The sequence below is a fragment of the Microtus pennsylvanicus genome, chromosome 5 (genome assembly GCF_037038515.1).
Source record: "Microtus pennsylvanicus isolate mMicPen1 chromosome 5, mMicPen1.hap1, whole genome shotgun sequence".
NCBI classification, from domain to species: domain Eukaryota; kingdom Metazoa; phylum Chordata; class Mammalia; order Rodentia; family Cricetidae; genus Microtus; species Microtus pennsylvanicus.
The window spans coordinates 25,581,089-25,604,380 of NC_134583.1; the positions used below are offsets into that span (position 1 = coordinate 25,581,089).

At 44.8% G+C, this 23,292-nt stretch overlaps 1 protein-coding gene across 2 annotated transcripts in view; it reads left to right on the forward strand.

Moving 5' to 3' along the window:
- Nucleotides 1-5,151: 5,151 nt before the first annotated feature.
- The window catches only part of Sulf1 (sulfatase 1), a 164,972-nt gene continuing 146,831 nt past the window's right edge, over nucleotides 5,152-23,292 (forward strand). Inside the window, exon 1 of one of the 2 annotated variants that reach the window (XM_075971381.1) lies at nucleotides 5,152-5,718. The gene's annotated coding sequence lies outside the window, so the exon portion shown is untranslated. The remainder of the gene's footprint in view (nucleotides 5,719-23,292) is intronic. The other variant, XM_075971384.1, reaches the window with a different exon arrangement.

The following is a 23,292-nucleotide window of genomic DNA, read 5'->3' on the forward strand; positions in this document are numbered from 1 at the left end:
GAGTAAAACATACAGCCACGGCGGCGAATCTGAGGCTAGCGCGGGTCTCAGCCTATGAATTCACATGGCAAGCAATCACTTTCTCTCTTTTTGAGAAGGACATGGTTTAATGTGGAAGAGGCAGTAAAGTTTAATTGAAGGAGAATAATAAATTAACAGAGGATGTGCAGTCTTGCCTGATTTAGAATCATAGGCTGTTCCAATGACAAGATCTATAGTACAACTGTGTACACATTAGGGTGTGAATGGCAATGGGCTACTTCCCATACATGTTTCTTTATATGTACCTATATGGGACTTTTCGTGGCCTTTGCCATTTGCTGGACACACAAATTTTAAGATCTGCTTTCACTGCATGAAGGAATTCGGCAGCATAAGGAAAACTTCAGATACTCCTTAGCAGATGCACTGGCGACCAGCACTGTTTCCTATTTCTGATTTCAGAAATAGTTTTGTTTTTATTTTAAGACAGGTTCTCACTATATACTATATAGCCCAGACTGCCCTGGAATTTGTATGTAACCCAGGCTAGCCTCCAATTCATATTTATTTTTTCCAAGTCCCCAGATGTAATGTTTGGGGGTTTATCTCAGGGATAATACTTTCCAAGAATGCTGAGGCCTGGATTTGATGCCCAGAGCTATAAGAAGTAGGGAGAGGGGTAGAAGAGAAAGAGAGAAGAGACGGATTGCATCAGATTTAGAGGTGTTTTATTCCAGATTATGCAGGTGTGTGCCTGTGCTGGTGAAGGCCAGAGATTGATGCTGGGATCTTCCCCAGGTGTTTTCCACCTTACTTTTTCAGATAGGCTTCATTCTACAACAGGAGTTCACCAATTTTGCTAGACTTACTGATCAATGAGTTCCAAGGATGGCCCTGCAGTCTCTCCCCAGCATTGGGATGGCAAGTGTTTGCTACTGGGTCCAGCTATTTTTATGTGGGCTCTGGGGGAGCAAACCCAAGAGTCTTAGTTACTCTTCTCTTACTATGATAAAATACCATGACAATTTATAAAAAGATGGCTTATAAAAACTTTCAAAAAAAAAGATGACAAGGTAACTATAAAAAGATGAGTTTAATTTGTGGCTTAAGGTTTCAGAGAGTTGCAACCATGACAGCAGAGCAAAGACATGTTAGGAACAACTGAGAGCTTTTATCTTGATCCCCTAGTAGGAAGAAGACACACACACATACACACACACTAAGAATGGCACAAGTCCTTTGAAACCTCAAAGACCTCCCCTCCTGACACACCCCCTCCAACAAGGCCACACCTCCTAGTCCTTCCCAAACAGTTCCATCAAATGGGGACCAAGTATTCAAACACATGTGGGAGCCATTTCATTCAAACCACCACACCAGGTTCTCACAATTGCATACCAAGTACCTGACCACTAAGGCATCTCCCCAACCCACAATCCCAATCATTCTTTCATGTCAAAACCAGTGTCAGAAAAACGGTGGTAGCAGAGGTGATGGGGTACGAGGAATTACAGTGCTTCTATTCTGATCATTACAAATATGAAAGGTGGCCAATACAAAAGCCTGGCTGCTAAGCAGCTTCTCTAAATTTCGAAGGGGCCGTTCACCTTGGAAAAGTAGTGGATTAAAATTGAGTGTGAAGCTAGCAAGAGCAGGCAAGGCACTTACTACATATACTGATGACCTGAGTCTGATCCCCGAAAGTAGAAGGGCAAAGTCTATCCATAAAGTTGCCCTCTGACCGTCACACTTTCAGGTGCACACACATATAAATCATAAATAAAATACTCTGTTTTGGTTTTTTTTTAAGATTTATTAATTTTTATTTTATGTCTGTCATTTGCCTGTGTGTATGGAAGTGTACCTACCACATGTGTGCCTGGTGCCAGTGGAGGCCAGTAGAGGGCATCAGATCCCCTGAAATTGAGATTTCAGGTAGTTGGATACCACTTGGGAGATGAAGGGAATTGAATGGAGGCCTTCTGCAAGAGCAGCCAGTGCTCTTAACTGCTGAGCTATCTCTCCAGTTCTCTTAAAATGAAGTTAAGGTTTTTTAAAAACCGAGTTGGGTCCAAAGAAGTCAAGGAAGCATACATTAGGACTATCCCTGGCATGCTGAACTGTCATAACCAAAAGTATTTTGGTCTTTTCTCTGTCCCTGTCTGATTCCTTCCTGGTCACAGGACCCGATTTTTCAGACTCCAGCTGTAGCCCTGTGGCTCAGAACGGAGATGCTATGCGGTTGGTACCGTCATCCTCTTCCGCACCTAGGCCAGCTCTCTCAACCTCCTTGATTACTGGACTGGTTTCCTTGGCCCTCTGGCACCATCAGGGGAAGAGACGCTCGAGGCTTTGGGACACTAAGTCTTCATATCAGCCGCCTCCCGGCCCTCCCCCTTGGTAAGCCTTGATGGTGGCTTTGTTCTCTTTTTCTCAAGCCCGCAAACAAGTGGTTTTTCTTTATCACCGTAATAGTTCTCTCAACAAAGAAGGTAGTTTAGGGCTTTCTCTGGGGCTGATAGGTGTTTCAGTTTAATGAGGTTTTTATTAGACTGTATTGGTTTCCCTGAAAAGAAATTATGAGCAGCCAACAGCTGATAATAGAACCAGACTGGAAGAAACAATAACCAAAAGAGGCGAACAGTAACGCAGCGGCAGATGCTTTCGCTGGAGCTGGGGGATTAAACACTACCTCCTTTCTCCCTTGGCCACCATTGTGCTAGCAAAAAAAAAGTGAGAGTGGGCACTCCTGTGCCAGTTGTGTGTGTGTGAAGGATACGGCTATAGACACAGACTCAGCTAAACCACCATCTGCGGAGGAGAGGGAAGGGTGGAGAGCCCAGTCTAGACAAAGATGAGGGACGCTCAGAGGGCCCGGGTTTACAAGGGCTGGTCGGTTACCATGGGAACTAATTGGAGCTAATAAGTAAAGGGACGTTTTAACTGTGGGAACAGAATAGGAGGGGCCGCTCTTCAATATCACCGTTACCTATTAATCTTTCATTTTAGGAGTGTCCTGCCTCAGTTTCTAGGATGAAGCCATTCATTCTGAACAGAGCTTCACTCTGTTCCTGCTGACTTTAAAATGCTGGATATCACCTTTGAAAATGCAATGTATTTTAAGTTTAGATCTTTCAAGACAGAATCAATTTCACCCCCCCCACCTTAAAAAAATAAACTGTTTGCAGATGGCAAGGAGAAAGCAAGGGGAAGTCATGGAAAATTCTTAACTTCTCAAATTGACACTCCACCATGCAGGGAAGCAGGCTTCAGGGAGGGTGGGAGCTGGGACAGACTGCAGAACCAGCTTCGGGTCTGGGTTTGCGTTGGTTTTCCGTAACAAAAGTATTTCAGAGAAATGTGTCTTTGTGGACTCGTTTTACAGTCCACCTGAAGGGTAGCACACTTACCCACCCAGCCACGGTGCAGAACGCAAAGCCAGCAAGGGCCGGGATCTATGACACCCTTGTACTTTATTTAAAACAAGTATTAAACAGGACGGATAGCTGAAATGATCAATAAAAGAGAAGTAATGACTGAGATTTAATGAAAAGGTCTACAGAGGAGACGAGAATGAAATGTTCGCACTAAAAAATCCTTTCAAACAATAATGTAAGTCAAGGACAGGGCCTCTTGGGCAATGTCTCCTAGAAGGGAGGTTACAAGCTCAGCGTGGATGAAACATATTGATTTAACACCTTTACAGTTTCTTAAGTTTTACTTTTGTAACTCAATTTACAGTTTAAGAGATTGCAAACTGCCTTAATAATGTCTCCGGGGTCTTCCACCTCACTCAGTTGAGGCAATCCAGGTTCCAGACTGAGGTCTGGCTGGATTAACTATTACCCCCTCCTCCCAAGGCAAGAGGGAATAAAATTGCCCTGCAGTAATTGGCACTATTAAAATTTTATGGTGCCCCAGGGAAGGGTTAGGCCTGTCCTGCCAATTGCATTGTTGACAATATCTCTGTTGGTTATGTATCTGGAGATGAGTGCGTGGGAGGCAGTAGTTGAGTGAATTTGTGATATATTGTCAAGCAGAAACCTTAACGTCACTTCTGGGAAGATAATAAGCAAATGAAATCAGGACTCCCACCTCCCTTCCCCCTCCCCTTCCACCTCACCACCTCCCAATCCCATCCCCCACCCCCATCCCCCGGCAGCCCAACGGGGAAAACATCACTCTGAGACAATAACACTTCCCTTCTCAATGCTTCCGAAACTTGGACCAGGAGCAATTGCAGATAACGTATAACATCCCACTCACAAAAAGCCAATCAGATCAATGCTGCTTTTTATGACTTTGCTGTGCCAAGTATTAGCTGCCTATTTTTAATCTGGATTTTAAGGGTTTGGGAAAGTTTTAAACCCCTCTCTCACTCCCGTAGTGATCATCTTTAAAACCTCAAAAGGTGTAATATTTAAATGTTAGCTTCCAACAGGCACCCTTAGGAAGTAGATGGTATTTAACATTCCTCTTTACTCTTTAAGATTAGCCAAATTCCTTGGATGTCTGATGGAATTTTTGAAAGGATAAGATGTTTTTAAGTAATGAATTTATTTCTCAATATCCTTTTATAATCCTCTTCTGACTCAGGCTATCAATGCAATTATTTTTATAAAAACAGTTCTTTCCAGCTTTTAAAAAAAACTAAACTAAAACTAAAAAGGATGTATTTAAACAATCCCAAACTGAAAACATTTTAAAGCAAAATTGTTAGTGAGGTGCTTGAGCTACGTGGATGTTATAAGCGCAGTTAACTAAACACCAATAAAAATAATCACTGGCGGAGTGTAGGCTTCTAAGCACCAAGAGCTGCAATCTCGAGGTGTCTGTGGATGTAGGAAGTGATTAAAAGCCACCTTTATCTAGGAAAGCGTGTGCTGTTTCTACAGAAGTAGGAACGAGATGACTTTCAGTGACCGTCTCTGGTTTAGCCTGGGAGACACGTGAAGAGCACAGCGAGAAAGAAGTTTCGGCTCAAAGCCGCGGCACCGCCCCCCCCCCCCCCCACAAGCCCTTCCAGGAATGTTGGAGGCAGCCGCCCCCGAATCAAAAGGAGGTAGGAGTTTAGATCTCAAAATGTAGATGTCACATTTCAGTGCAAACTACTCCCACATTCAGCACTTTATCAGCATGACAAGACGAATCTTTTATCTCCCGTGGGGTGATGGGGGGGGGGCTTGCTGAGGAGATTGTCCTCAATAGCTGGGCTGTAAAAGATTTTTAGTGTTCCTGGGCGTCCCACCGAGAGTCCCCTCCACCCCACCCCCATCCCCCCAGGAGCACAGAGACTTGTGAAAAGTAACGCACAACTGGCCACCAGAATAATTCATTCGCTCTACCTTCCCTACCGCACCTCCCACTCCTCCTTTTTGTGGCAGTCCTTTCTCTCCGAAAATCTCAGGTTACTTGACTGGGGAGTTCTCAGACCTCCCGTCCCTGCCCAGCCCTCAGCCTCCAATCCGTAAGAGACGCTCAGCCCCAGCAATTGGATTGGGCAGCCTGTCTTGACACAGCTCTCTGCTGAGGGCTTGAGGACGTGTTTCAACAGATGGTTGGGGTTAGTGTGTGTCATCACATTCGAGTGGGGATTAAGAGAAGGAAGGCTGCCCTGCTGGAGCTGTGTGGTCTTCTCCAAGTGAGAGTTGGTTGCAGGCACATTCAAGGACTTGGCTTTGGGGAAGAAGAGGAGAAATTCATTTGCAGCGGGCACAAGAAAAGCGGTATTTCCAGGTAAAGTAAAAGGCACTAAAACAAAACAAATCTCTCTCTCTCTCTCTCTCTCTCTCTCTCTCTCTCTCTCTCTCTCTCTCTCTCTCTCTCCCTCCCTCCCTCTCTCTTTCTCTCTCCCTCTCTCCCTCTCTCCTTTCTCCTCTCCCCTCTCCCTCTTTCCTTCTCTCTCGCCGCCGTAGTTTGGAATGTAATGCTAGCCCAGCACACTTGTCAAAGCCGGTGCTCGCCGTTCCATCAATGCTGCTATTGTACGGCTGACAGATAACAGTGCACATAGCTTGGCTGTCTTTGTAGCGCTAACGCTTCATGAGCGTGGCTTTTGAAGGTGTAGCGGAGAAACTGTCTTTGGGAGCCCGGTACCCATGAGATGCCCGGTACAGGCGCGGAACAGTAGGTGCAAATTGCTCGCCAAGGATGGACAAGGCCAAGAAAGCGATAGCTTTAGCTCTCACCGTTAAGAGTTCACTTTGAAGCTATTGCGTTCTCCTACTCGGTCCGTAAAGATTCTTTTAAAGGCTCTATGATTGGCTTGCTGGCAGAGTCAGAAACGCTTTGTTAAGGATTTGTGCAAGGTAGATTGGGTCGATTTGTGATGGAGCAAGGGGGGGGTTTTAATCATTTTTGGAGGCTGACTAAAGTCTGGGAACTCCTTGGGGGGGCGGGGGGGGGAGCTGGCTACCCTCAGCGCAGCGTTCAGGTCGGCTCTGAAACAAAAATGCTTAGAGCTGGAAGAAAAGCCTAAAAGGGGAGGTAAAAGGAAATCGCTCTTTAACATAGCCCGGTCGCAGCTGCAGCGAGAGCAGACGGAGGTAATTCACTTGCAGATCTGTGTGTGAGTTTTACAAGTCAGGGGGACACTCAAGTAGCGAGTCTGGGACGGATCATTAAAGCCACTGCATTTATAGGCTTTAAACGGTGTTAATTAAATGTAAATAGATGTTCAGTCTGGGTTATAAACAAATAAACAAGAAGGTTTTAATTACAAATTAGTCATTGGAAATTAATGGTCATCCGGGTGCCGAGCAACAGTAAGTGAGCTGTCATCTGATGTGTGGCTAACTGCTCTGCCAAAATCACCCACCAGGATTTAATTGAATGGAATATATAACAAGGAACATTAGACTCTGCGTCTTCTGGCATTTAAGAAGGGCCTTTCAAATTGTGGCCTTATTTTTCGAGGGATGAAAATGGTATTTTTATTTTTCAAGTACTTGAGCAAGATGGCTGAGTCTGGGTTACTTTTACTGAACTGAGAGGCTGACTTCTTTCTGAGGAACTGTGTTCCAGAGCTCTGGGGGAACCTGCTCCTACGGGGAGCTCCTTACCCTCTGCAGGTGAGAGGCTTCTGTACACAGCACTGCGTCTGGACTGTTCCAAAGTAGGAGCTGTGTAGTAGGCAGAATCATAGGTTGAATGCCTGAGACTCTGCTTTGATTGCTCAGTAGCATCAAGTCTCGAACATTCTGCTTCAAGTTGCCTTCTTATAACCATAGAGCAGACTTTTGAAAAAACTCATTTTTTTAAATAAAAAGTTAAGGCTAAAACAATATAGCAATATGGTGATGTGATGTTGTTCAGAATGTCCTGTGGCCAAGGTTTGAACGCCGTCAGTGAAAAAAACCATTCTTCCATCAGGGCATTATCTGAGTCCCGATATTACATAACCGACGTGAAATAGGACTAAGTTCATAAGCTGAAGTTGCTTGAAATTCCATTCATTCCGTGTTGGTTTTGCTGAGGAACCGAGGTTTCAAAAAGTGAAAAGAGAAGGAAAGACTGATCTCTCCCATCAGACAGCAGAGAGCAGGTACAGAGCCAAGGGACCAGGCCATCTGGTACCATTGTAGCGTTATTTCAGGACAGCATAAAGTCTTGACGGGTTGAGTATTCTACCAAAGGCACTGACAAGGGTCTGCTCACAAATGGAAACCCCACAGGATCCCCACAGGAACCTATGTCCCTTGTGCTGTGCTGGATACTGGCCACAGAGTTGCCTGGTTAGGGTGTAGATAATACGGGAGATGCCCATTCTCCCATCCGAAGAAGCATCCGTGCCAACAAGACCTTGAGTGTTGGGACATAGTAAATTTGCATCTTGAAGACACAAACTTGTGTTTTTGTCTCCCTAACAAAGCAGTGTAAAATAACTCAGTAAGCTGAAAGCAGTTACTCAGAAGACGGCGCCCACAGGGCAATCCCAGCTTCTTGTCAAAATCTGCATCTACCCCTTCCAGATGGCAAACATGGAGAGACTTATTTGTGGTAACTTCTGCAGACCTCAGTTTGACATTTGGTTTTCTCCTGGCAGCACTGTGCTCCCAACACATGAAGTTCCCGTCAGAGCTCTGACAGCTGTGGAAGGGGTCCTTCTCAGGGAGCCGAGTGGGGTTCTGTGTGCCCTGTGGCTGTGTCCTTCTGTCCAGACTTGAATTAGGGTGACGTTTCTGAGAGAGGACTGGAAAACTTGGTTCATGGACATTACCAAACTGTATTTATGGCAGAGGGGATTACTGAGATGCGTTAATCAGGATCTTGACAGGATGCACAGCAGGTTGAATGGGGACCTTCATCAAGATACTAAAAGGGGTGTCTGTATTCTGTTTCCTTCTGGGGAACTTGAAGGACCACCAGACAGATTGTTGTAGCCATTTCCATTGTCACGGTGCAGCCAAATGGCAAGGGCGACACTTTTCCTTCCCTAACTTCCTATGCAGAGAACAGCGTTTGGGATTTGGAACCTCTCTGCTCTTTCAGTCCACAAAACTCTATTTCTAGGACTGAGCTCTGCAGAATATCAGATCTCCCTGACCTTCTTTGCCATGTGAACCAGGCCACCTTATGGGTCCAGTCAGGACATCTGGCCCTTTTTTCTGCATGCAAAACTGTGCAGAGTGCAGAGGGAATGTAAGGGAATTTCAGTTTTATAAGCTGCTCTAAATATTCGTATTTTTATCATTATTGGCATTGGGACAAAGCGGCTCATGTGTAAAATTAAGTATGAGTACATATGATGAACACACCTTTATGTTAGCTCCATGGGAAGAAGAAAAGTGAAAGAAGGTATTTTTGCAGGAAAAAAATCCCTGAAAATATGTTTCCTGTTTAAAAATATTTTTAATTCGGTCTCACTATGCTGGGGAGGAAGGGGAAAAGCTGGCAAACTCTCCCTCAGCCTCTTCCCTCCACCCCAATATTTTCCTCTCCCCTACAGTCAATCTGTCATCAAATCCTATGAGTCCTTCCTTTAAAATATCTTTCACATCTGGCCAGCAGCTACTGCCCCAGAGCAACGGTTCCCTTCCACATGGGCTGTGGCAGCCATCTCCCAACTGGTCCCCTTTGTCTCCGCTTGCCTCTGTTTGTGACTGAACTGGAGACTGAAGCCCAGGCCTCATGCACATACAGCCACATAGATGCTCTTCCACTGACCCACACCTGCCCATGCTGACCCACGCGGGTTTAGCCTTGGTTTTCCAGCCATATTCCCATCCTATCCAGCAAAGTGATCAGGTTAGCGTCCCCACCTTCTAGGTCCATTTGTCCTCGTGACTCATATTCTAGCTTGTGGAGTGGGAAGTGAGCTCATAGCATGCTGTTTGTTTGGGGACCTAGGACTAGAACTCGCAACCTCAGCGCGCTAAGGAGGTGTTTTCTACCGATTCTCCCTTTATAAGCCTGTATTGAAAAAGGATCATTTCACTCATCCTCGCCTATTTACTCATTAGAGATTTAGCTACAACCTCCCAAAGGCCCCCTACCTCTCACACTGATGGTACCCTTCTCTGGGTGCTGGTCCTCAGCTAGCGAGATATGGATTGTGCCTTACATAATTGTTTATTTCATATCCTGCTTTGTGGTTTGCTTATTTTACCCACTGACTGCAGGTAAGATGACAGAGACTAGCCTGTTTTACGTTCATCTCCACAGAGGCCATAAATACATGTGTGTTCACTAACTCACAGAGATACTCAAACACTGAAGACACTTTCTAGTAATTCCCTTCAGAGTCATTAATCAGCTCTTTTTTTTTCTTTGTTTTGTTTTATTTTGTTTTGTTTTGCAAGATAGGGTCTCTCTGTGTAGCCCCGGCTGTCTTGGAACTCACTATGTAGACCAGGCTGGCCTCGAACTCAGAGAGATTGGCTTGCCTCTGCCTCCCAAGTGCTGGGATTAAAGGCATGTGCCACCCGGCTATTAAATCAACTATTTAATAGCTATTACCTGGCTAATAAATCAACTTTTTGTGTTTCCTTCTCATCCATCTGATGTGGGAGTGTCATATATCAATCTGTTGATTTCATTGGCTAAACAATAAAGAAACTGCTAGGCCCATTGGATAGGCCCACCCTTAGGTGGGTGGAGTAAACAGAACAGAATGCCGGGAGGAAGAGGAAGTGAGCTCAGACTCCACAGCTCTCCTCTCCGGAGCAGACTCTTCAGAGAGACGCCATGCCCCAGCTCCGACCCAGGATGGACTTAGGCTAGAATCTTCCCGGTAAGCGCACCTAGGGGCACTACACAGATGATTAGAGATGGGCTAAATTAATATGTGAGAATTAGCCTAGAAGAGGCTAGATAGGAATGGGCCAGAGCAGTGTTTAAATGAATACAGTTTCCGTGTAATTATTTCGGGTGAACCTGGCCGGGCAGGTGGCTGGGGGTTGGGGATGCAGCCCCGCCGCTCCCTATTACTACATCCATCCATAACCGAAGAGGAACAATGATGGAATTCAATTGGTTTTATTTTCCAAACCCTTAGGGGAAGCACCACTCTTAGTTAAAACATGAGAGATTATTGTTCCAAATCAAGACTGAGTGGTATATGAAATTCCCATCTATTCAACATTCCACAATGACTCTCATAGGAGTTACGCCTATGATCTGCCCCTTTATCAGTTAAAATGTCAGTGATGGCCATAGATCTGGATAGCTCAAGACTGTATTCTAATCCAGAGATTTTACTTATTTATGTGGCCTTGAACAGAGGATTAAGCAATGGTGACTTGAGTATCTGTAAGATGGATATAGGGGTACTTACCTTAGAGTGTTGTGAATAAAATATCCCATGTATATATATCACTGCATGTCTAATATTAAATAAATCAGTAACCATGGGAAGTGACAGGTACATTCATGGGTCTAGGTGTACAAACTCATCTTTGTCATGCCAATCATTCCTGCTATCTAGTCATGTGATCTACTCCTTTAGCATTTCCCAAAGCAGAGGAAGATAGACAAGTGTGAGATGGAAGGAAAGTAGTTTTGGCAATGATGGATTTGAAGCAACTGTGTTGATGAACATATAGGGTCCATACTGAGAGCCATTGCATGTTGTTTACAGAGCAAGGTCCCGAGTTCAGCACTAAGGGAAACAAAGAGCAAGGCTAGTCAAAGTTCTTCAAGATCCTTTCTCTTACTTCTGGCACACAGTCTAGGAAGAAAACAATGGGGCTTAAGAGATGGCTTAGCAGTTAATATCACTGACTGCTATTTCAGACTATCCGGGTTCAATTTCCAGTACCTACATGGTGGCTCCCACTAACTAGAGCTCCATTTTCAGGGAATCCAATGCTCAATTCTGGCTTCCTCAGGCATCAGGCAAGCAAGTGATACACACACAAGCAGACAACACACACACACACACACACACACCAAACGAGACCAAACAAACAAGCAGTTACGGTCAGGCCCCCAGAAATAATTGGTTCAGAAAGACAGCATCTAGGCAGCACAAGGGACGATTACCTGCAAAGCAAATTTAGCAGAAAGCCAAGTGCAATCACCCAGTTCCCAAACTCTGTAACTACCAGGAAACGTGGGCTCTTCCATTGGTACCCTTTCCCGGAAGTGCAACTGACCAAGAAATTCTCTCACATGTGCTTTGTAGCCCATTTAACAAAATGCATTTGTGGGCCCCGGTCATTCAACTGGTTCCCAGGAGCCCGGAAAGGTCAAATGGCTTTCTTTCTACTCTGACCACGTGTGCTGTCACTACAGTGGGCCAGGAACTGGGAAGAAACTAGAACCACCACCACCACTCCAGCCCCAGGAGGCTGTGCGCCTGTGGACCCCCGTCCCCTGCAGACCTGCCTACAGAGTGTGGAAAAGAACAGCCACTTAATTTCTTGACTCTGGCTTCTGCTGTAGCAAGACAACCTGTTGTTCTACTTCGCCTTAAACTATGTAACTCCTGTATTCCCAGGTAATAATGTACTTACGTTTTACTAGTTTATAAAAGGCAACGCTCTATTTTCAAAGTTAAAACCTTGTCTGCTTTGGCTTGGTCTTGGCAAGATCTTGTGTAGCCAAGGCTGCCCTCAAACCCACAACCTTCCTGCCTCAGCCTTCTAGATTCTGAGATCACATGTTCCTACAGACTTGCTGTGGCACACCTGTTTCAATACCTTTTCTTGTGTTCTGCTTTTTCTTTGTTTGCTTGTTTTTGTGACACAGATACAAATGTAGGAAGCAATTTATGTTACTAAACTGTGAATCTAAGGGACGAAGAGACACACCTCTGTCAACTGCAGCGGCTGAGGTTGGCTCAGACATTGTGTTTACCGGTGAGATGTCTTCATTGTCAGTCTGGAAACTCATGTTGTACAAACTCCAACACAAGGTGAAGAGTTAGAATCAGGAATAATCCGGGAACTGCTAAGAGCCAAGTGGCTCCGAGTGAAATAAAGAACGCTCCCCCGAGGAAGCTCAGTGGAGAAGGGCATTTGCCACACAAGCCTGGCAACCCGAGTTCAACCTGAGTGTGGGTCGTAAGATGGAGACCTAAGCTCATTATTTCGTATAAACCGAGGGCTGTAGAGATGACACAGTGGTTAAGAGCCCTTCCTTCTCTTACAGAGAAGACCTGGTTCCAGTTCCCAGCACTCAGATAGCAGTTCACAGCTGTCTACAATTCCAATTCCAAGGGAGTTGATGCCCCCTTCTGGCCTCAATGAGTACTGCATGTATGAACTAACAGAATCCCTCATATATACATAAAGTAAAAATAATATATATCTTCTTACAAGTATATAGTTTGAAGTTTCTGTTCCTAAGATATTGGCTGGAGCTAGGCGTGGTATCTCATCCTGCAATCTAAGCACTCAGGACCATAAATCACAAATAAATACAAGAGAGAAATTAGCCTGGGTATTTTTCTCTACTTATATATGCTTTTGCTTTTTCTTTATTCCTCCTGTTTTAAGATTTATCCTATTTTCAGGTTGCCACAGGGTCAGTCTTCACCTGATTTACAAATTGCAATTGCGAGACACTGGTTCTGTGCTTGCAATTAGCTGATTCAGTGGTGTTTTTATTATTCTTCCTCCATGCAGAGTTTTTACTTCAGAGAGTACAGAATGTTTCAAGAACTTGGGGAAATCCTTAATTTCCTTGATGAAACAATTCCGGTACCACCCAGTCTATATGTCTACCCATTTTGGGGGAGCAATAATAGTGGACCCCTCAAAAGCAAAGTGGAGTCCTGATGAGAGCTCGCCGGGTCTCGATTCCTGTGGATAGAATGTTCTGGCTCAAGCAGCATAGCTTGCTATGGTTAGTACCATCCTAAGGTACAAGCTACAACAGGATCACATGGGGCAGTGATTCCCACTACAATGGTGATTGGAGGGAATGTGTACTCAGTAATGATCCTTTCCAAATGTGAGCCTGTACATCCTCAAAATTCCTATCACAAATATGGCCCAGCACCCATTCACCTGTCTAGAACCTAACTAGCTCCCTAAATAGACTTTCTGCCCACATAAAGCCTTCTCCTTAGCCTTCACCTGCCAGGAAGCAATCACCGAGCGAGGAGAGAGAACGTCCCCGTGGACAGATGGGCTTGGCAGCACCCAGGGATGTGGGGAAGTTCAGCTTCTAGCTCTTATCTTACAGGAAGTACATCCCAGAAGGCGAGGCCCCCACAAATCCTGTTCCACACTTCCCTCCTGAGAACTTCATGCTGGTAAAAGCAAAGAAGGTGTTTTGAACACGACAGATAGTAAAATCCTAGGATATGTAATATTTTCTACTTGGCACACCTCAGGCTTCCCATGAAATATCATTTTTTTTCTCTGTATCTCTGTGTTTAATAAAGGGATTTGGGAGTGAGCTCAGCATGGAACAGAGCAGAATCTACTTCCTAGCAGTGGGGTCCATGTTCTAAGAAAGAGTCATGGTGAGCATCCTAACTAAAACCAGAGCCCAAAAGGAATTTGGGTAAGAAAGCAAATTTTGGCCGCGAACCTCTTGTGTGCACGTTTGCGTCTTGTGTGTGGACAAAAGTAACGAATGCCATAGGGCACCCTGTTTGCCCTGAAGGGATATCTAGACTAGCTGTATGGGGAAGCAGACACACACACACACACTTCATAGTAGGGCACGGAATTTTGGGATAAAGTGTCAGTTAATAGTGCCAATTAAATAAAAGAGATGCCAACAGAGGCTCTGTTGGAGGAGTTAGACCTTGAGCTGGGCTGAATATGGTCCAAGGTCCCTGTGCAGATGGGTCAGTGTATGATTCAACCCCAGGACTTCTGAGCTGCTGTGTTTGGGGACAATTTTCTTACCTTCTCTTTTGCTCAGTTTCCTTGTCTTTAAAGCGTGAAATGATCATCACGGACGGAGGTGTGCTGCTGGTGCAGGAGGATCTGCAATGGCCCCTCCCTCCCTGCCGTGTGGGAAGAATGGTGTGGCCAACACTTGCCTTTCAGTCCTTGTGCACATTAGCTTGTGTTGGGAGCAAATTTCCTTGTCAAAAAGAAGGGGAAGGAAAGGAATAGGAGCCATAGAGAAAGGAGAAGAGCAAAGCGAAGAGGGTGTTGTGGCTGGCCCGTGCCACCACTCTGCGCTCATCTATAGTAAGTGTGCCATGTCCTGTGTAAGCCAAGACAGAGTCCAGACTGTCTCACACATCAGCTAGAGAGGTTGGTGTGGGAGATAAAGTGAAGCCTTAAATAGGAGAGGGTGTCACGTGAGATGACTCAGTAGGCAAAGGGATTTGCTACGTGGGCCTGGCAATCTGAGTTCCATCCCTGGATCCCATGAGATGGAAGGAGAGAGCTACTCAGAACGCTTGTCCCTACCTTCTCTAGAGGGCTGTGCACATGTAAACACACACATACTCTTAAGGAGGCAGGAGTTGTGGTAGTGGAGGGGAGATAGCCTAACGGTTAGGAGCACTTGCTGCTCTTCCAGGGCCTGGGATTGGGTCCCCAGCACTCACATGGTGGTTCATAACTATCTGTAACTCTAGATCTGGCAGAGCTATGCCTCTTCTGTTCTCTGCAGGTACCAGGCACAAACATGGTACACAGACATACATGCAGGTAAAACTCCTATAGCATATAAAATAATTAAAAATAAAGAAGAAGGGAGAGGGAGAGAGAACAGTTGACAACAATGAAGCTCTCAAAACTAAGTATCGTCTTGAAGAGGTCTATTGTTATCCACAGCAACCGTGAGGCAGAATGCGTGAAGGGACATTATTAAAGAAGTCACAGTAGAGTCTCGCTTGGTGGCCTGTTCTTATAATCCCTGCACACACAGGAACCAGACGCAAGAGGGTGGCAAGTTTATGCTCAGCTGGGGCAGCTTAGCAAAATCCATCTCCAAATAAAATTAAGTTAAAAGTAAATAAAATAATAACCAAACGGCAAAGATGACACTGAGTTACGGAGGCCAGGCCACAGGGACGGTGACTCCACGTATGGAAGCAGCAGTGCGGGAGTGGAGTGTCATTGTGCAGCCCAGTGATTTCCAGAGGGACAGAGGTCAATATGCAGACGTTTGTTTCATTCCAATCACATTCGGAATAACTTTGTAATGCAATTATGTGTGAAATCCGTGAACATAAGGCTAGAGAGATGACTCAGCAATTGTGCACTGTGCACAAGTGTGCACTTGTATACACACACACACACACACACACACACACACACCATACTTGCTTCTCTTGCAAAGGACCCAGATTCACTTCCCAGCACCTACATGACAGCTTACCACTGTCTGCAACTCCAGGATCCAGGAGAATCCAGTGCCCTCATCTGGTGACCATGGGCATTGCAGACAAAATACTCAACCATACAAACTTAAATAAATATTTAAAATATGTGAATGCAAATGCTTAATAATAGAGTTCAAACAGATAAACTTTAATTCTGGTGGCTGATTTACAGGAGATAGGAACACAGCCTGTCTTACAGAACTAAGACATTTTCCTTAGATTAAAAAGAATCTTAGATTAGAAAGAAGAGAGACAAGAAGGAGAAAAGGTGGAGGGTGACAGGATGGGGAGAAAGAGGAGAGGGGGATGGGGGTGGGGGTGAAAGGGTGCTTATTGGTTGGCCAGGTAAAATTCTGGTATTCCTAAGTTTGGGGAAATAATGAATTTTCAAATCAGAACACCAAACTTCTGCCAAACACTCATCATCTCTTCTTTCAACTAAGATAATGCCAGTGGGAAGGGATGCAAAATTTAAAGAGAGTCCAGAGGCAAAAAGAGATGAAATATTTAAGTCGCTTCTGCTCATAAACCTTCAGGTTTCACCGCAGAAGAGCTTGATTGATAGCCTCTCACAGGATGCACAAATGACATGTTTTACAAATGACAGACTCACAGATGCCTTCTCTCCCTACAAAACAAACAATTCTTTCAAACATGTTAATTGGTGCATGGTACTTGTACAAATCCGTGGAGTCAAGTGTGACATTTGACACTTGCGTACAGTGTGCAATAATCAAATCAAGATAATTAGCATACCACCCAGTTCTAAAGTTAAAGATTTGGGAAGAGCTTCCAGGCTGGACTAGAAGCTGCTGTGTAGCTAAGGCCGGCCCTTGAATTCCTTACTCTCCTGGCTCTGCTTCCTCAGAGCTCTTGTTTCCTCTGCTTATTCGTTTTGTTTCAACGCCATAATTGCCTCTTAAAAACAGAAGAAGCATTCCTTAGTCAGGAACCAAGCTAGTGCAGCCGAGGGCCTCCAGGCCTAGCCACTGTTTTCTTTAAAGAGAACGAGTGTGTTAGTCATTTCATACTCTTGCACTGTATCTTGGGCACTGTGACCAAAGGAACATAGAGCTTGAACCCAACATGACCTGCAATTGAAATACATTTTTTTTTAAAAAAAATTACTTTATTTTTAATTATGTGTATATGTATATGTGTGTATGCTCCTAGAAGCAAACACGTGTTTGCAGGTGTTCGTGGAGGCCAGAGGAGGGCACCAGAGTTCCTGGAGGAAGAATTATGGGTGACTGTGAGCCCTTTGCAGGTGGTTATGAGCCATATGCTATGCTATGAATTGAATTCAGGTCCTCTGCAAGAGCAGTAATGTGTTCTTAACTGCTGAACCATTTTTCCTCTTTGGGCAAATGTGTGGAAATAGCAACGACCATGAAGACCTTCCAGCGTTTTGATTCCTCAGAAGGGACTTGGGTTCCAGTCAAGTTTTTAATGAAGCCTTTGGCCTGGGTTATGTTACTCTATTGAGTGCTCTGAACCCAATACTTGGCTCCCCTTGGGAGAAACGCCAGCCAGAGTCTCAGCGCCTAGCCTCTATTTCTCACTCAGAGCTGCTGGGCATGAGGGCATAATCGACATAAGCCAGTTTATATTTGAAAGCCATTAATGGCTGGCAACCAAACTGATGAGACATCCAGCACAAAAGTGAAGACCTGAAACCTAAGTGCCGAAGTCTGGTCGATAACTATCACATGCAGCAGGTGCACAGGAATGGGCTGCACACCCTCATGCTTCCTCCAGCACCCACTTAGCTCAATGGGCAGAGCTTCTTGAAGAAAGGCTGTGATGAGGTTATGAACAGGATCTATCTATCTGGGAACTTGTATGGAAACAGGTTCTTCCATAACTCAGGGTGACCTCAACTTCACTGTACCGCCAAAGATGATCTTGAACTTTAGACCCCCTTGCCTCCATCCCAGAAGTGCTGGGATTATAGGTGTGCACAGCCCCAACCCAATTCTCTGAATGGCTTAATTTCAAATTGCAATTCTGAATTGTAATCCTGCAGAATTGAGCATCTGTCTATTAGGGTTACAAAGGCTTCTTGAATTGGAGAAGAGTTCTTAATAAAAGAAAAATAGCTAACAAAGAAGGGGAAAAATAATACCTATGCAGTGAAAAAAAAATTCTGTCATGGACTCAATGGCACAAAAATAAGGCCAGAAAATGAAACAAAATAGAAAGAAAGAAAGAAAGAAAGAAAGAAAGAAAGAAAGAAAGAAAGAAAGAAAGAGAAAGCTTTCATGTTGGTTTCATGTTGGGCTACAAGATAGGTCAGGTTTAAGTGTTTGCCCAATGTAAAGTTCAACCCGCAGAAACCACCCCCCAAAAAGAAAGAAGTCAAATGGGGTGGCAGTATGTGCTTGTAAAGCCGAGAAGTGGAGACAGCCGTATCCTTGGGGCTCACTAGCTAAATAAACTAGTCCCGCCTACTTGGTGAGCTCCAGGTCAATGAGAGACTCTGTGTCAAAAAACAAGGTGGATGGTGTCTGAGGAATGACATCCAGGACTGTAATGTGGTCTTCACATGCATTTGCAGACCTTTGAATGAACACACAGAGAGAGAGAGAGAGAGAGAGAGAGAGAGAGAGAGAGAGAGAGAGAGAGAGAGAGAGAGAGAGAGAACAAGAAAGCACTCGTTTTTAGCAACTGTTACTCTGATTAGCCATTTTGCTCCAAGAATATCTCTTAATCTACCAGTCCAGTTCAACTGGACAACTAAGTCCGGCGCAGAAGCATAGAGCTGTAGTATTTCTGAACCCTGCGCTGCCTCTTTGGTTTCATACGAATTATATTTCACACTGAGCAAATAGTAACCTAAAATGTACATTTTGCTGTTTCCTTGATAACTGTTCAGGACTCAGATGGAAACGAGAACGATGCCCTAAATAATAGTAGCTACTGCCAGGAAAAGGAGGGGGCGGAGCAATGGTAAACAGCAGGAATGCTGGGAACCAGGAACCCGGATCCCAGCTTGGGGCTGCCGCCCATAGTGCGAGCAGAAGCAAGCTGATTATTCTTCAGGAAAATGATGTTGATTTTTTGCCTTTCTTTTACCATTCCCTTCATCTAGATCACATTACTCTCCTCTTTTGAGCGGGCATAGTGGCCTCTGACTGCAGTCTCACGCTTGGGAGGCAGAGGCTGCAAGACTCCTTTGAAAGTTCAAGGCTGCCAGGTCTACATAGGAAGTTCCAGGCCAGATTAGGCTCTGTGGTGCAAACCAAGATATCTTTGCAACTTAAGCAGCGTTAGGATGACTGTAATAGCCGGCAGCCCGTTTTGTTTCTAAACTAAGTTCTGGCATCGCTCTGATCCCCGGCAATCTTACAGACCTCTGGTGAATGGATCTTCCCTTGGAACCAGTCTTGCCCTTCATCCACTCTAACGCAGTTTCTTCGCACAATTTTTACAGCTCCTGCCTATGGACGCCCACACGCTCTTCACATCGCCCTCCCATCTGTCCCCTCCCTCCACACGCTTCACACCACCCACCACTCTCCCTCCATGGGCTTTTCCGCTCTGGACTAAACTAGTCTCAGGCATCCTGAATTTGCACCTTACCTCTGTCATAAACCACTTGCTCACACTGCATTCTGGGCTGGGCCTGGCTCCCATTAAGGTTCCGCATGCCAAAGCTCACCCATCTTGGATTGATGGGAAAGATCCCAGCCCCATTACCTCAACGGAACTTTCTTTCTCAAACTCTTCCAGGCATTAATAGTTTCCCTTTCTGTGTGATCTCTTTCCACGTAAAACTTTGCCGTCATCTTAGCCCTTGGTTATGTACGAATTTGCATTCATTGCCATTCCTCGGAGATTGTGCCTCCCCGTCCTTGGGTTATTAGACTCACTAAGGCAGATGTTGAGGTTTTAGTCCCGTGTCCGTCAAACATGACTTGAATATCACATATCCTCACATGCTACAGGCCCTCATTACAGCCGCAGTTAGAGGGGTCAAAGATGACAGGGCTAGAAATTATACTTTGGTCATTGAGAATTTCAGGACACTAATCAGCCACAAATCCACCGCTCCCTCAGGCACCTTCAGACAACGTGAATGACACCATCGCAGTCACCGACTGTCTGGCTCGAATATTTGTCCCTCTTCTGCCCACATCACACTCCGGGGCTGCATTGGAGCCAGCTGGCACCCAGTCAGAAAGGGATTCAGAGAGACAATAGGCCAACTCTGATCCGAATCTCTCTTGATTAGATGGGAAATGCTATAGCTGGGTGTCAGTCACATGCCAACCACTTGGAACTCTACGCTAGCAATTAATTTCTCTTGAGAGGTGAACTGAGGAGATGGTGACAATTATGGTTTTGAGGACCTGTGAAATTAGAGCCAGATCAGACTGCTAGGGAAGGATACCTGCTCAGTATGGATGGAAATACCATAGACTCCCAGATAGGGAGACCCATCTATACCTGCTGCTCAGTATGGTAGAAATACCATAGACTCCCAGATAGGGAGACCCATCTACTGTCTGCTGCTCAGTATGGTAGAAATACCATAGACTCCCAGATAGGGAGACCCATCTACTGTCTGCTGCTCAGTATGGTAGAAATACCATAGACTCCCAGATAGGGAGACCCATCTACTGTCTGCTGCTCAACACAGTTGAAATACCATAGACTCCAAGGAGACTCAGTCTCTCTCTGTCTCTCTGCAACAATAGAGTTTGATTAATAAATTTATTTGCCTAGGAATGGAAATCTCTGTAGGGCAATTAGCAAGCCACGTGAAAAGATATGATTGCCATATTCTGTCAAAGATAGTGAACCCTGTGTGCTGATGCATCTAAACTATCTTAAAATTGGGTGTTCTGGGAAGTTAGGGTAATATAGAAAGTTAGAAATATGTGTGCCTTGGAGAACATCTAAGGAGCTTTGACATCTGAAGAAAGACAAGGTGAATCTGTGGAGAGAACTGCCGGAAACCACAAAATTCTTTTGTTTGTTTGTTTGTTTGGTTGGTTGGTTGGTTTGGTTTGGTTTGCTTTCAAGACAGCATTTCTCTGGGTAGCCCTGGCTGTCCTGGAGCTTGCTCTGTAGACCAGGCTGGCCTTTTTTTTTTTTTTAATTTATTTATTAAAGATTTCTGCCTCCTCCCCGCCACTGCCTCCCATTTCCCTCCCCCTCCCCCGGTCAAGTCCCCCTTCCTCGTCAGCCCAAAGAGCAATCAGGGTTCCCTGCCCTGTGGGAAGCCCAAGGACCACCCACCTCCATCCAGGTCTAGTAAGGTGAGCATCCAAACTGCCTAGGCTCCCACAAAGCCAGTACGCACAGTAGGATCAAAAACCCAGTGCCATTGTTCTTGAGTTCTCAGTAGTCTTCATTGTCCGCTATGTTCTGCGAGTCCAGTTTTATCCCATGCTTTTTCAGACCCGGGCCAGCTGGCCTTGGTAAAAAACACCGATAGCCTTTGCTGGAGAGGTTGTAGAGAAAGGGGTACACTCATCCATTGCTGGTGGGAATGCAAACTTGTGCAACCACTTTGGAAAGCAGTGTGGCGGTTTCTCAGGAAATTCGGGATCAACCTACCCCTGGACCCAGCAATACCACTCTTGGGAATATACCCAAGAGATGCCCTATCATACAACAAAAGTATATGCTCAACTATATTCATAGCAGCATTGTTTGTAATAGCCAGGCTGGCCTTAAAGTCAGAGATCCACCTGCCTCTGCCTCCTAAGTGCTGGGATTGGATGTGTGCTCCATCCTTCCTTCCTTCTTGTGATGGGGTCCAACTCAGAGCCTTGCCTGCTAGGTAGGCATTCTGCCACTGAGTTGTCTCCCTAGCTCACAAAGAGAGTTTCTGCCCAGGAGAATTATGCAACCAAGGTCTTATTTCCAAGTTCAAACTGAAACTGACTGGCATGGTAGCTCTGAGAGAGGAACCAGCACCAGTTCACAACCAGTTGCAGCTCCGTTTCCAGCAGGACCAGATTCCCTCTTCTGGCCTGCGTGGGTACTACAGGGCACACAGTTATTTACACTCATGCACATAGAACAAAATTAATGAAACTTTTTAAAAAATCCAAATCTCTGGATTACCAATGAGACTCATGTGAGTTTACATTCAATTTCAAATTAAGACACAAGGGTATGAGCTTTATTTCTTCCTCAACCACGGATGAAATATGAACACTGCAAAGAATTATGGGGCTGGGGACATCTCTTTTTTGGGTATGTTTCTGGTAAAAAATCCATTCCAAAACAAATAACCTTCACTGTTGCTATTGAGAACCATTACACTAAAGACCTTTGCTTTTCTGCTGATTTGTTTTGTGGGGTGTGTGTGTTTGTGGGGTTGTTTGGGAGACAGGTGGCTATGTATCCCAGGTTAGGCTCAAACTTATGAGACTCCTTCTGCCTCTGCCCCTTCCTAGTACTCAGATGACAGGAGGATGCCATCATACTCTTTATAACGACATTCTTTTTTATAAATTCCCACAATGTGCTGTTCATCCCTCCTTCTTTAATGTCCTCATTGAGCTCAGTCAGGGAAACTTAGCAGCATTTGGGAAAGCAGAGAAGATGTACCACTCTGGTGCCCAGAAAGACAAAGTTCTGGAAGCACCATATCCCTGGCTCTGAGCACTGGCTGGGTGGAGGGGCAGTTAGTGTGAGAACTCAAGACTGGTAGGCGTGGTCCCCACCACCCCATGGCTCCCATTACAAGGACCTCCAATACCAAAAGTGACTGAGTTCGTCTCTACTCAGAGAACTCATGACTTACGACTCCTACTGTTCTGCTCTTGTATTTAGAAGTTATTCAAAATATAGCATACTTTGTCATTAGTGGACAAACTGAATGAAAGCAGCTGAACTGTCACTCAGTAATAAAATATCATTAGGAAAAGAACATTTGAAATATTTCAATGGAGCTTTTCCAAAAGAAACAGAAGAACTCATTTCACTGTGTTGCAATAAACTGCAGAAGTGTAGATACAATGGTGCATTCATATAGGTTATGATTAAAACTGATCTCTTTGCAAAGGAAACAAAATTAATCTCTATTGGTTTACAAATGGATGTCATACTCCTTATCTTACTTTTTTTTCATTTTGCACCATAAGAAAACAACTTAAATCTGAAATAAAAAGATTTCTTGACAAGGAGCAAGTGTGTGTTTTTTTTTTCTTTTTGAAAGTTGTCCCATATATATATATATATATGTGTGTGTGTGTGTGTGTGTGTGTGTGTGTGTGTTCCATATTTCTTCTTTGTTGTTATATGTATCTAATGGAAACCATTATGATTTTCAGAGCAGTGAAGGAACTATGTCATAGGAAAAAAAAAGTGGTTTTGTTGGTATATGTGGGCTACTGGTCATGTTTTAATTCACTGGAAAATGTGATGGCAAGTCTGGCTAGAATTATACAATCAGCCCAAGTTTGGCTTTATGGAGATTCCAGCTTCTGATGGGTGAATTTTGTTGGGAATGCAAAGGCAATATAGGACAATAATAACCCATTCTGTGTAGATGCTCTACACTACAGTGAGTGCTAGGAGACAATTCTCTGCAGCCGTGCCTTCTGTCTGCA